Source organism: Cervus elaphus, chromosome X (assembly GCF_910594005.1).
Source record: "Cervus elaphus chromosome X, mCerEla1.1, whole genome shotgun sequence".
NCBI lineage: Eukaryota > Metazoa > Chordata > Mammalia > Artiodactyla > Cervidae > Cervus > Cervus elaphus.
The window spans coordinates 121,487,699-121,501,556 of NC_057848.1; the positions used below are offsets into that span (position 1 = coordinate 121,487,699).

General features: G+C 41.2%; 1 protein-coding gene and 1 pseudogene across 2 annotated transcripts in view; one reads left to right on the forward strand and one right to left on the reverse strand.

Moving 5' to 3' along the window:
* ZNF81 (zinc finger protein 81) overlaps window positions 1-13,858 on the reverse strand; it is a 93,965-nt gene that overhangs the window by 58,236 nt on the left and 21,871 nt on the right. The window lies entirely within an intron of this gene.
* LOC122689375 lies at window positions 7,973-8,325 on the forward strand (annotated as a pseudogene).

Below are 13,858 nucleotides of genomic sequence, written 5' to 3' on the forward strand. Positions count from 1 at the left end.
TAACCTTAAGAATACAGGATATAATGCATGGGTGTGAGTGTGTGCTCAGTCGTGTCTGACTTTGTGGTTCCAGGGAGTGTACCCTGCTAGGCTCCTCTGTCCGTGGAATTTTCCAGGCAAGAATATTGGAGTGGGTTGCTATTTCCTTCTCCAGGGGATCTTCCCCATCCAAGGATAGAACCCACCTACGTGGCCCATCTACTACACTGGCAGGCGGCTTCTTTATTGCTACCACCCAGTTAATGCATATAACATACAAAATAGGTGTTAATCAACTGTGTTAACCGTAAGGCTTCTGGTCAATAGCAGACTTAGTAGTTAAGTTTTGGAAGAGTCTAAAGTTATACTTGGATTTTCCACTCAGAAGGGGGTTGATGTCCCTAACCCCCATGTTGTTCATGGGGCAGTGGAACTGTCATTGCTGCTTCCACGACCTCATACTTCACTGGGACAGTGTTTTGCATGCTTGTTCTAGGAATGCTGGATAAAGACCAAAGGGAATTCTCCGACTAAGGGACTGCCACGTGCAGAGAGATGACAGCAGAGTATGCAATTGACTCCCCAACCTATCTCCCTATCCTCTCTCAGGTGTCTGAAGAGAAACAGCAGAGAATCCCTGGAGGACAAAGAAGTCACGGCCTTGATTAGGACTAAAATGCAGCAGGTAGATGACAACAGTAAAGCATTAATACAATGGCCCAGTATGGCCAGTGGAAAAAACTAGCACGGGGTGCAGGCTCACTGTGGATTACCGCCAATGGAACGTATGTTGCTCCAGTGGCCCTGACCACTGGAGACTTTGTGGCTGTAAACGAACGGACAGCACAGACTGACGGCACTGGGAGTGCTGTGTCACTGCCTAGGCCTTCTTTTCCGTCCCACTGGACTTGGAAGACACTCCTCCATGGGGCGCTTGTGCTCCTACACATCTTGCTGAGTGTGACAGGAAAGCAAGGCCCCGAGTGCTGTTTCCCTGGCATGTCTCAGGTTTGTGCTTACAGCAAATGACTTGAAGGCTGGTTTCCAGGCTGCTGTTAGGCAGCAGGTTGCCCAGGCTCAGGGGTCTTTCCTGTAATGCAACTCAGTGCACATGCAGGCATTTGTCAAGGATGATCTGAGTCACCCCTGTGGGAATTTGGGCTTAGGGAACTCATAGCCTATAAGGTTAAAGAAAAAGGAACCTTCCCTGTTGATATAAGAGAAAGAGACCTTTTCCTCCTTCACTTTTCTTAGAACATTTCCTTGAGAAAACTGGTATTTGTAAACCTTCCTCTGCCCCTTGGATATGTATGTAAATTTTAAAAGGGTAAATAAGACTTCTGTCAGCATTACAACCCAGGAATATTTTTCTTATGGGCCTGGGAGCCATCTCCTTGAAATATAAACACCAAAGAAGACAGTGCTCTGTCTCACTGTCATCCTGGGAGCTTAGCCTCGGGGCCTGGCTCTAAGCTGGAACTACCTGCTTGTAATAAAGAGACAGGAGAATTCTGATTTGCCTTTGGGTAAAGGCAATTAACCTGGCTTCCCAGGTGGTGCTAGTGGTAAAGAACCCATCTCCCAATGCAGGAGCTGTAAGAGACACAGGTTCGATCCCTGGGTCGGGAAGATCCTCTGAAAGAGGGCATGGCAACCTACTCCATCCAGTATTCTTGTCTGGAGAATCCCATGGACAGAAGAGACTGGCAGGGTAAGGTCTACAGACTCTCAAAGAGTCAGACAAGACTGAAGTGACGTAGCAGGCAAACAAAGGCAATTAACTAGCACAGAAGGCCATTCCCATTACTAGCTGATCTTAGGATGAACTATGAAAGAATGTAGAAAAAACAGTGCTCTCAGGTCCTCTTACAGGACCACTAGTTGTCATTCATCTTAAGAACATGCAGGTACTAGACTGTATCTGCTCAGTTAAACAAATAGTTAATTTCTTGCTGTCTTTGCAGTCTGGTTAGCAGGTTGCCCATGATGCCAATTACTGTCTGGTTTAATACTCAGTAATGAAATCATTCTGTTTCTATTCTGTATTTGTGGAGAAGATGTCCTGCGTTGTCAGGAGATTGTATTTTTAATTTTCTGCAACAGTATGCTGATGAGGATGGGATGGCCTTAAAGTTCCTGAACTGAGCAGACCAGTGAAGGTGAATTATCAAATGCCTCCCATTTAGCGCTTTGCTCTTTTCAAATACTACCTGGATGGATCTCACTCTCCAAATTCTAGATTTTCTTTTTGAGTAAGCATGCATAATACAGGACCTAAAAATCCATCAGGGTCACCAACAGCTTTAGGTGGGAAAGATGGGAAGCCCAGATGTTGCCTGCAGATCTTCTCTCTTGAATGGCCCATACAGCTCTATATGACATTTGGAAGGGAATCCATTTGAAAGGAAAACGCAGGCTTATATTGGCCTGAGAATGCTTTCTTTAATTTGCATGAATTAACACATAACAGTGGTTTTTATTAGGACCTCATTCTCAGGATTCCCTGATGGCTCAGATGGTAAAGAATCTGCTTACAGTGCAGGAGACCTGGGTTCGATCCCTGGGTCAGGAAGATCCCCTGGAGAAGGGAATGGCAACCCACTCCAGTATTCTGGCCTGAAGAACCCCATGGACAGAGGAGACTGGCAGGCTACTGTCTTTGGTGTTGCAAAGAATTGGACATGACTGAGCAACTAACAATTGCACTTCATCTCCAGCAAAGGAATTACTCATGTTTATAGGATGAATATCATCCTAAGAAAAAGGTTAAAAATCATTTGGGAAGATGGAGGAAATGGGAGAATTAAAGTCACTTTCTCTTTCAACAAACCCTCCTCCTCATTTCTCTACTGTCTCCCCTCCTTTTGCTTCCTTTCCATGGCAGTTCTTCATCTTCACGCCTCAATCTGACCCCTAGTAAGGGTGAAGCTATGATCTTCGAGATGGGCTGTTAATCAGATTTCCCTGCAAAGAGGGACAAGGAGGCAGTAATGAATTATCTGCCCCATGTGAGGTGTGTGTGTGATGTCATGCTCTAGCTCTGATTCTATTCCGTGCTTAGCCTAGATTTTGACCTTCAAGATTATTTTCTTATCCATGAACTGTATAGCTAGGAAAGCAGAGATGACAAAGCAATATTATCAAGGAATAACTGGGACTTGGATAAAAGAATGTGTCCCCCCCCACAACCTCCCATGGTGGCTAAAGGATGGAGAGTGTTTGCAGCAGTCACTTAGAATAGACAAACAATAAAGGTGCTAGGCTGAAATATACAGTATGGGAAAGGAAATCCAACAGTCATCTAATTCTACATTTTTCCTGACTCAATGACAAGACAGCTGACCCTCCCTAACCACTTTGCCAATAAAGCTGATGCCACTAAGTAGTTACCCAGACTTGAAGCAGAATGTATCTACATGCCCTTCAACTCTCCAAGATTCTTCATTGAGGCCTTCTTTTCCTGTGCCCAGGGAAGACCCACAGAAGTTTGCACAAGAACTTGGCAGTGTGTTTTCAGTTTATAGCCCCACACATGGGGATGTGCCCTGGTTGCTACACAGAATTCTGCAACCAGCAGGATTTGGTTGTTTGATTCAGCAGCAGGCATGTCAGGACTGGAAGGTGACCTATCACATCAGAGGGAATTGTGGCCAAAAGACTCTGACTATATGCCACCTCCCACAACCATGGAAGAACTAATGTCTTGAGGGGCCCACTGAGAGGGCCTGCAAATGGCCATACTTGAAGTCTTTCTGCTAAAAGTGAGCTGGGAGAAATCACAGCAGTATACTTGGAAGACTAGTGAGTTCCCTGTTGATTTTCATCGGCAGTTTGTTGATACTTTCTCAAGATTTATCAGCATGGATCCAGGGCAGTGTTCCTATCTACTTTTCTATTATATATTACAGTCTATTATATATTACAGTCTATTATATAAAACTTAGCAGCAGCTGCTCAATTTTGGGATAATCTAGAGAAAGTGGAAGAAGAAAAGAAGCAGTTAAACATCTCTTTGTGATCCCATGGACTATAGCCCAGCAGGCTCCTCTGTCCATGTAATTCTCCAGGCAAGAATACTGGAGTGGATTGCCATTTCCTACTCCAGGGGATCTTCCTTACTTCAGGGGATCTTCCCAACCCAGGGATGGGACCCAGGTCTCCTGCACTCCAGGTAGATTGTTTTTCATCTGAGTTCTGGGATAGGCATGTTTGGCACTTGGTTTTAACTATTTTTCAAGGGAAGAACCCCTACTCTGGACAACATGTGAAGGGGGCTGAGGTATGTGGAAAACCTGTATGCCATTATTACATGAGGCCAAGACACTTAAGAGGGGCTGTAGAAACAGACTCCTGAGAATGCAGACCTTGCAGGAATAAGGAATCAGGAAAGGCCAGGACAAATCCCTCAGCTAGGGAATAACAGTCAAAAGGCTCAAAATTAACTTATTGAAGGAATCTTGGAGGTAGAAACTGGTGAACCACAAGTTTCCATACCTTGCCCTCAGGTTAATCTATGCTTGCCTTTTCTGATAAATATCAGTGCTGGAAAAGACTCTTGAGAGACCCTTGGACAGCAAGGAGATCAAACAAGTCAATCCTAAAGGAAATCAACCCTGAAATGTCATTGGAAGGACTGATGCTGAAGCTGAAGCACCAATATTTTGGCCACCTGATGCAAAGAGCTGACTCATTGGGAAAGATCCTGATGCTGAGAAAGATTGAGGACAAAAGGAAAAGGGGGCAGCAGAGCATGAGATGGTTAGATAGCATCACCGACTCAAGGGACATGAATTTGAGGCAACTCTGGGAGATACTGAAGGCCAGGGTGGCCTGGCGTGCTGCAGTCCATGGAGTCACAAAGAGTCAGACACAACTTAGCAACTATACAAAAACAATTGGTGCTGTTTATTCTGCAGTTTCCTGAGAAATTTGTCACTTTCCATCTAGTGGTGAAGTTTGACATTTCAAATCAGCCTTCTACTCGCTCCTTTTCTTCCAGTTTCCCACAAAGACAGGTCCTCTGATGACAAGTATGCTTTCTCACCTTCTCCTGTAAAACTACTAGCAAGAGATCTGCTTGCAAATTTTCTGTGCAAGATAAAAGCTACCATATTCTGTAATCTAGATGGAATGCTTATGGCTATCCCAACTGGTCTGGTTATTTATGTGCCTTCAGAGAGGAAAGGGGCATGGAAAAGAGGGTTGTGCTAGAAAATTACCCCAAATGGAAACAAATCAATATATGACTTTGGGCCCTAGAGAACAACAATACTGGTTTAATTCAAGATACAGAAGCTTAAAAAAAAAAAGATACAGAAGCTTACTAAAAGGATAAGCTATGGCCATGTGTAAAACAATATCCTTTGTTGAAAGCCCAATTCAAGGGAATAAAATCAGTTATAAAAGAATTAGAAAAGCCAGGAATAATTTTAAAAAGGGAATTCACCCTCTTATTCACCCATACTTCCAGTAAAGAAGGAAGGTAAATTTGATGAAGATGGACAACCACCATGTAGATTCATAGAGTTTAGAGAAGTAAATAAACCTGTTGCTCCATTAACTGCTTCAATTTCTAGCCCTACAAGTTATTCTGACTTTGGGACCATAGTCTGTAAAGTTTTTCTCAGTGTTTTGCTCTTTTTTATGTTTCTGTAGCTAATGAATGTAAGTTCTTATTTACTTTTACTTAGTAATATGTGCTAAGTTGCTTTAGTTGTGTCCAACTCTTTGCGGACAGTCCTGTGGACTGTAGCCCTGCAGGCTCCTCTGTCCATGGGATTCTCCACGCAAGAATACTGGAGTGGGTTAACATGCCCTCCTCCAGGGGATCTTCCCAACCCAGGGATTGAACCTGCGTCTCTTACGTCTCCTGCATTGGCAGGTAAGTTTTTGACTATTAATACCACCTGGGAAGCCCTGACTCCATTATTTATGGCAAAGAATTACTTGTGGGTTCCAAGACTCTCTATTGTTTTCTCTAGCCACTCAGAGGTGAATCTGGCTCATGGAGGGATATCTATAATTATTCATTATGTAGATGATTTTATGGTAGCCTCCAAAACTGAAGAGTAACACAAAGCTGGCATTTTGGCTTTGTTACAATTCCTTACTTCAGTGAGGCACAATGCCTCCCTAGACAAATTCAAATACTGCCAAACTGAAGGAAAATACTTGTGCTATCTGTTGTCAGGTAAGGCTGTAATTTAGTAGATCAAGGAGCCTACTACAATAAAAAGACTTAAGACAATTTGGGGCACAGGTAGGGCATTGCAGACAGTGGATTCCAGCTTCTGCAGAGAGGGCAAAACTTTTGGTGGAGTACTAACCTAAGGCTCTGATTTGGCCCCTAGAATTTGAAGAGATTTCTGAACAGCTGAAACTGGCTACAGTCTCTCCCCCAGCTTTGAGGATTCCAAATTTTGAAAAACCTTCCCACTTGTTTTGTCATGAAAATAAAGGCACTGCTAGTGGAATTTTAACTCAAAAGGTAGGATTAGACTATAGACCAAAGACACCTTTCTCAGTTCTTCTGGAGACTGTGACACTGTGAGTGCATGGATGCCTCCAACTGGTAGTAACAGCCACCACACTTAGTGAAAAGACACACACCCTTGCCCTGGGTCACTTACTTGTACATCTCACAGGCTGTGACAGCTATCCTACAAGTGCCTAAGATTCAGCAGTTATCACTATGCCATTTGACTAACTGAATAAGCATTACTATCCAATCTGAATCTTGTACTTGGAAGATGCAATCTCTTTTTTTATATTCCTTTAAAAAAAACTTTATTAAAGTATAGTTGATTTACAGTGTTGTGTTAATATCTGCTGTACAGCAAAGTGATTTGGTTATACACATATGTATTCTTTTTCATATTCTTCTATTATGGTATATCACAGAATATTAAATATACTTTGCTGTCTTATACAAGAGGATCTTGTTGTTTATCCATCCTATATATAATAATTTACATCTGCTAACCCCAAACTTCCAACCCTTCTTCCCTCCCCACTCCCACCCCATTGGCAACCACAGCTATGTTCAAAAGATGCAATCTCCTAAACCCTGCTACTCTATTACCAGCTCCTAACCAAAGAAACGACCACAAGTGTACAATGGTGGGTCTGGCAGTCCAGTGGTTAGGACTCCAAGTTTCCACTGCAGGGGGCATGTGTTTGATCCCTTTTCAGGGAACTAAGATCCCGCATATTGAGTAGTATGGCAAACATACAAAAATCCAAAAGACAAACAAAATAAAAAAAGACCAAACAAGCGTACAATGATAGTAGCAGAAGACACTAGGCAGCAAGTAAATTTTTCTGATACTCCTGTTCAAACTGCATACATGAGGGAATTCCCTGAGGGTCCAGTGGTTAGGACTGCGCTCACACTGTGGGGGGGGTGGGGGGGCAGGTTCAATCCCTGGTTGGGTAACTAAGATCCTGCAAGATGCGTGGTGCAGACAAAAAAAATTGCACACTTGATAATGTTTACTGATGTGCCACACATCCAAGATGAAAAGGGTCCATCTTGAGGCTTCATATGCTGGGGTGACTGCTCAATAAATCTTGGAAGATTACGTTTTGCCTAGAATTTAATCTGCACTAACAGCCAGGTTAATTTGCAGCTCTAGGGCTGCAAATCTTGGTTCAAGACCCAAAGAAAGCCTACATACTGATAGTAAATATGTGTTTGGTGTCTGTTGTGTAATGAGACAAATTTGAAAAAAAAGGGGGGGGGGATTCTTGACTTCAGTGGGAACTAAAATATCTCATGGAAAATCAATATCCAAGTAATTAGCAGCTTCGAAGCTACCTGTTCAGACATCAGTAATCCATTGTAGAGTCCACATAGGGCAGAATGACCAAATTTCTAAAGGCAATGATCTTGCTGACAGAGCTGCAAAAGTCACTGTTAAAACATAGCCAATTCAACTTAGAAACCCCACTTCTAATACAACAAGAAACTTTCATTCTGTTTTAAATAATATGCTTTCTGAACCTGTTGAGCTTGCAAGTGCAGGGGGTGGGGCCCCATGGCTTCCCCCTATGTCTCCAGGCCACCGACCTGTGGAGTTCAACCCTGACTTCATAGTGCGCATGATACTCAAAGTGGAGTGGGCGGCACTTCTGGAGGTTGTGGACACCCTGCATCTGATCGAGGTGCCTAAAGAGCTGATTCAGGGATACGAGCATAACGAGGAATTTCTGAGAAAGATGCACCACGTGCTGCTGGAAGTGGAGGTGTTGGAGGGCACCCTGCAATGTCCAGAGTTGGGACATCTACTCCCCATCAGCCGTGGGATCCCCAATATGCTGCTGAGCAATGAGGAAACTGAGACTTAAACTGTGCCAGGCACCAGTTTTTCACTCTATGCTTGTGTGTATCTTTGTTTATACATATCTTGTTTGCTAGTCCTATCCTGTGTATCCTTAACCCTTGACAGTGACACACCACACACACTGTTTTCGAGCTCGATATTATATTTTTTTCTCATTAAAGGTTCAAAACCATAATAATAATAATAATAATAATAAGCCTCCTAAAAGGAAATGAACAAATGGGTTAAGAAAAAGGCTAAAAAGAAGTTTGACTATACTATGGAAAGTACCTAACAATATAATTCTTATTCCATGGTCTGTATACTTGGCTGGTATCATTGTGTCATCAACAAAATCAGTTAAGTAAGAGCAATTTTAAAGGCATGAGACTCTCACTACAACTATCAAAAAGATGAACTTACTCAAAATGTATTAAAGAGATGTGTTATCTGTCAGCAGAATTCTGTACAAGCTACTCCCATGGTAAGCACCAGACGCTTCCCCATGCAACTTAGCCAACAGGAACTGCTAGTAGCTGGAGTTCATAGAAGCGATGCTGGCAGAAGGTTTTGTCTACCTATGATGTGTATGATGTCAGAATCGCCTGAAGTTTCCCTTTCTTCAAAAAGACAATGCTCAAGCAATGGTAAAGATTCTCTTAATAAATATAATTTACACCTTAGGGATACCAGGCATATTGAATCAGACAGAAAGTCACTTTATTTCCACCGTTGTTCAGGAATTATAAAATGTTTTTTTCAGATTTCTATAAGCTATCATATACCCTATCATTCTTAATCCTGTGGACATGTATTAATACAACAAATGAATCTAACTCTGAAGAAACTTACTGGCCAAGATTCAGCAACCAATTAGGGTAAAAAGGCCTACAACTTTACCACTAGCTTGTTAGAAATTAGAGCACCCTTGCCAGCAAGCATGAAATCACTCTCTTTGAACTTATAAATAGCAGGTCTATAGATTTTGGTCTGAGACCATGTCCTGTGCCTAATTTAATCGAATCTTCCCATAATCACACTCAGGTCTTAACAGGGTTTCTCTTCCTCAGAAACTCTGAGACACGAAGTCATAAAAACCTGGAAGGACTCCCTGGAAAAAGTCTGCCACATCTATCAAAAAGGAGATCTCATCTACATAAAAGTGTCCCAGGAAAAGACAGGCTGTCCTCACACTGGGAGAAACCTTTCCAAGTGCTCATTCCCCATGTAGGCTGTCCAAGTTAAAAAAAAATGGATCCATGCTTTTCCTGTGAAGGTAGCACCTCAGGAGGACTGGACTGTTGCTCCCACAAAGGACTTGAAATTTAAGTTTTCTAGAGTGATTCATACTGGTGTTGAGCTCAACTGAAAAGAGGTTGAAGGGTAGCAGAATACGCCACTTTGGCATAAGGATTATTTTGAGCTGAATGCAGTTGAGAAGAAGCAGGTACAAGAAAAGCTCCCTGCCCTCCCATTTGCCTAAAAGCAAGATAAAAATTTTCATGGGAGACTGGGACTCACATATATACACTACTATTTATTTAGAAAATAGATAACTAATAAGAACCTACTGAATAGCACAGGGAACTCTACTCAACATTCTGTAATGACTTATATGGAAAAAAAATTTCAAAGATGGGCATATGTATGTGTATAACAGATTCACTTTGCTGTACAGTAGAAACAAACACAACATTGTAAATTGACTATACTACAATAAACATTTTTTAAAGATATAAATTTTCAACAATGTCTCTCTTCTCTACCAGGAGGACAAAAGTTAATCATGGAGCTCTATGGTGACCTAAATGGGAAGGAAATCCAAAAAAGAGGGGATATTATGTATATGTATGGCTGATTCACTTTGCCACACAGCCAGAAATAACACATTGTTTTTGCAACTATATCCAATAAAATTTTTTAAAAAAGAAAAAAAAAGTTAATCATGGGAGGCAACTTTAGATCCTTTCAGCCTGGAGATGGCACCTACATAACAAACTTTATTAACTAGCCTTTATTTACCATTAGTCTCCTCCCATATATTTACCTTCCCACTGTATGCTGCCCTTGGAAGATTAAAACTGCTTTGTTTTGTCCTGTCATGTCCCCATAAATTTACTGTTTTTTGTTAAAGATGCTATATGAGCAAGCGTTGTAAACCACAGCTTTGAGTTACTACTCATTGTTCCCTGGGTAACGGCCATGTATACTTGAGGTATATAAGTTAATAAACTTGTTTTCTCATATTAATTTGTCTTTTGTTAAAGAGCTCTCGGCCAAGAACTTAGAGTGGAAAGAAAATTATTTTTTTTCATCCCCTACAAGCAAACATTACTATTCTCATAGATGCCTTGCTGTCCTTGTCATAGGAGGATTATTTCAATTACCTAAGAATCAAATTTTACTAGAAAACATATATCACACTGTTTTTTTTCTATGCTCCAACTAATGGTCTCCACAATTACATATTTCTGATAAATTCCATACTGTAATCCTAGAACAGACATAATCTGGACTTAAAATTTAGAACAACCCAATTATTGGCAGAGTAAAGGTGGAACCATCTTCATGAGTAATTTTTGATAATACCAAAGCAAAGTAACTAATATGAATCAAGATACTCCAGCCCTAAATTTGACACAAAAATGTTTTTGCTAACTACTTTGATTGGAAGGATCTTTGTAGAAGAATTCTCTTAACTATACTACAATCAAGAGAACTGTTGCTCTCTCACCTTTACTACTGTAGGAGATTGGTTCAATAAAACTACTGATAGCTTGTAAAGACAGTCATAGTAAATTGCTTGTCTGTGCTAAGTCTCTTCGTCGTCTCTGACTCTATGCTACCCTATGGACTGTAGCCCACCAGGTTCCTCTGTCCATGGGATTCTGCAGGCAAGAATACTGGAGTGGGTTGCCATGCCCTCCTCCAGGGAATCTTCCTGACTCAGGGATGGAACCCACATCTCTTGTGTCTCCTGCCTTGGCAGGTGGGTTCTTTACTCCTAGAGCCACTTACCTCATACAAACTGGTGAGAAACCTACCAACATACTCATACCTATATCTATATCTACATATACATATATATATAAAAGAGATCTCCCTACTACGTATGGAACATGGCAATGCCCTGAAGCCTACTTTAGTAGCCCCGCAGGATTATTGGTGGATAGCTTCTCTTAATATATCTGAGGCTACTACCAGTCTTCAAAACAAGACATGTATCTCTTGAGCTCTCTCATTATGAAGTCTGTGTAAGGGACCTGTTTGGGGCTGTACAAGAGCAAAAGGAGGCTTATTAGAATACAATCCTGGAAGAAACAGGAACAGGCACAGGTACAGCTAACTCTTTGGACAGTAAGACTTTGAATAATAAACTTAAGTGTTTTGGAATAATTAAAAAAGCATATAATACAACTGCAAACTGGATGGAATCATGTCATGCAAAATGTTTAAAAGCTGTGGAACCTCAAGTCAAATAAAAATTGAAAACATATGGGAATTGGACTCTTTGGAATGATGTAATAATAGAGCAAAAATCACCATATAGGTCTCAGAGCCACTCAACTGGACAGTCCAGAAGCAGTTAGTTATCAAATAACTCCAGAATATCATCATTAGTTCAGAATTATAGCACTATTCATATTCAAAGGAACAAACACTCAGTGAATTAGTGTTAGACTATGGCTTTACCAGTAGGGATAGAAGGATGGTGTGAAATCACCCAATTAATAGACGAACAGAAATCTAGCATTTATAGCTGGCAATTGCAGCAGATAGGTCTTATGACACTGAATTAATTTTAGGATGCATGTTCTCTCCAGTCCTGGTACGGATAAACAAAAGAAGATGCCTATTATTCATGGAGATTTGCATGCCTGTTACTGATTTGGACTAATGCAAGCAATGGCTCAGAGGCTGGGTTCTTCCTCAAGACTTAAAATAATTAAGTGAAAGTGAAAGTCACTCAGTCATGTCCAACTCTTTGTGATCCCATGGACTATGCAGTCCATGGAATTCTCTAGGCCAGAATACTGGAGTGGGTAGCCTTTCCCTTCTCCAGGGGATCTTCCCAACCCAGGGATCGAACCCAAGTCTCCCGCACTGCAGGCAGATTCTTTACCAGCTGAACCACAAGAGAAGCCCAAAAATAATTAAAGCCAAATACATTAAGCACTGAAAGTTCAATCTGTACCCTTCAAAGAGTGTTTCATAATAATATACTAGAAATGACTATGGGTGTCTTTGTGTTTTGCATCTGGGAAATATTATCTGGGGAGATGGAACCATTACTGCATTGCTAAGTTATGTACGTGTGATGCTGATTATTGAAAGACAAGAATTCAGGAGAAATTCATTGGACCTTATAAGAAAAAACTCAATTAAAAATTAATTATCAGGCCTCCAGAGAGCTACTCCTTGGGCTTGGATTGGGTACGACTTCATAAGTTTTATTTTTTTTTTTTAGTTGTTCAGTCATGTCCCACTCTTTGTGACCCCATAGACTGTAGCCTGCCATGCTTCTCTGTCCATGGAATTTTCCAGGCAAGAATACTGGAGTGGGTTGCCATTTACTTAGGAACCCTTCAAAGGAGTGCTTAAGGAATGCAAAGGAGTGCTTTAGGAACTACAAAGTAGTACTTAAATAAGTAATCATTTGAAAGAATAAGCAACAAAGATAACATAACAATTTATAAAAGTAACATATGAGTAATAGAGAACTTCTTCACAATTGCTAATCAAGAATGTGCTATAACCACTGGTAAGACATATTTAAAGGTTTTTTCCTCCAACATGTATATTGCACTTTGTAAAAAATTGCGGGACAGTTGCTTTACAATGTTGTATTAGTTTCCTCTGTACAACAAACTGAATCAGCTATATGTATACATATATCCCCTTCCTTTTGGACCTCGCTTCCACAGCCTTCCCCCAATCCCATCCATCTAGGTCATCACAGAGCACCGAGCTGAGCTCCCTGTGCTATAGAGTAGGTTCTTTGCACTGACTTTATTTTTTTATTCCCCCCCTCCCAGTGTAAACTTTATTATACAGCTTTGCTCCTTACACCTAGTTGACACCTGCAATATCTGTAAACAAAAACCTTAGTTAACAAAGATAGGAGTGGACAGACAGTATTGTACCATAAGCTATCGTAGTGGAGGTCCCTTCAAACATTAGACATATTTGTGCTGTCAGAAGAGAACATGATGTTTCTGATCCTTGCAGCTGTTGGAAGAGAGGTATCAGGAGGTGCAAAGATGCCTTAGAAACGTAAACTTTCTCTCTGGTCTGTCAACTATTTTCAATCTGAGAAAGGTAAATGGTCTCTCTTGTCTTTCTTTTTCTTTTCTAAATTTATTTATTTTAATTGGAGGCTAATACTTTACAATATTGCAGTGGTTTTTGCCAAAAATCAACATGATTCAGCCACGGGCACATATGTGTTCCCCATCCAGAATCCCCCTCCCACCTCCCTCCCCATCCCATCCCCCAGGGTCATCCCAGTGCACCAGCCCTGAGCACCCTGTCTCATGCATCAAACCTGGACTGGTGAT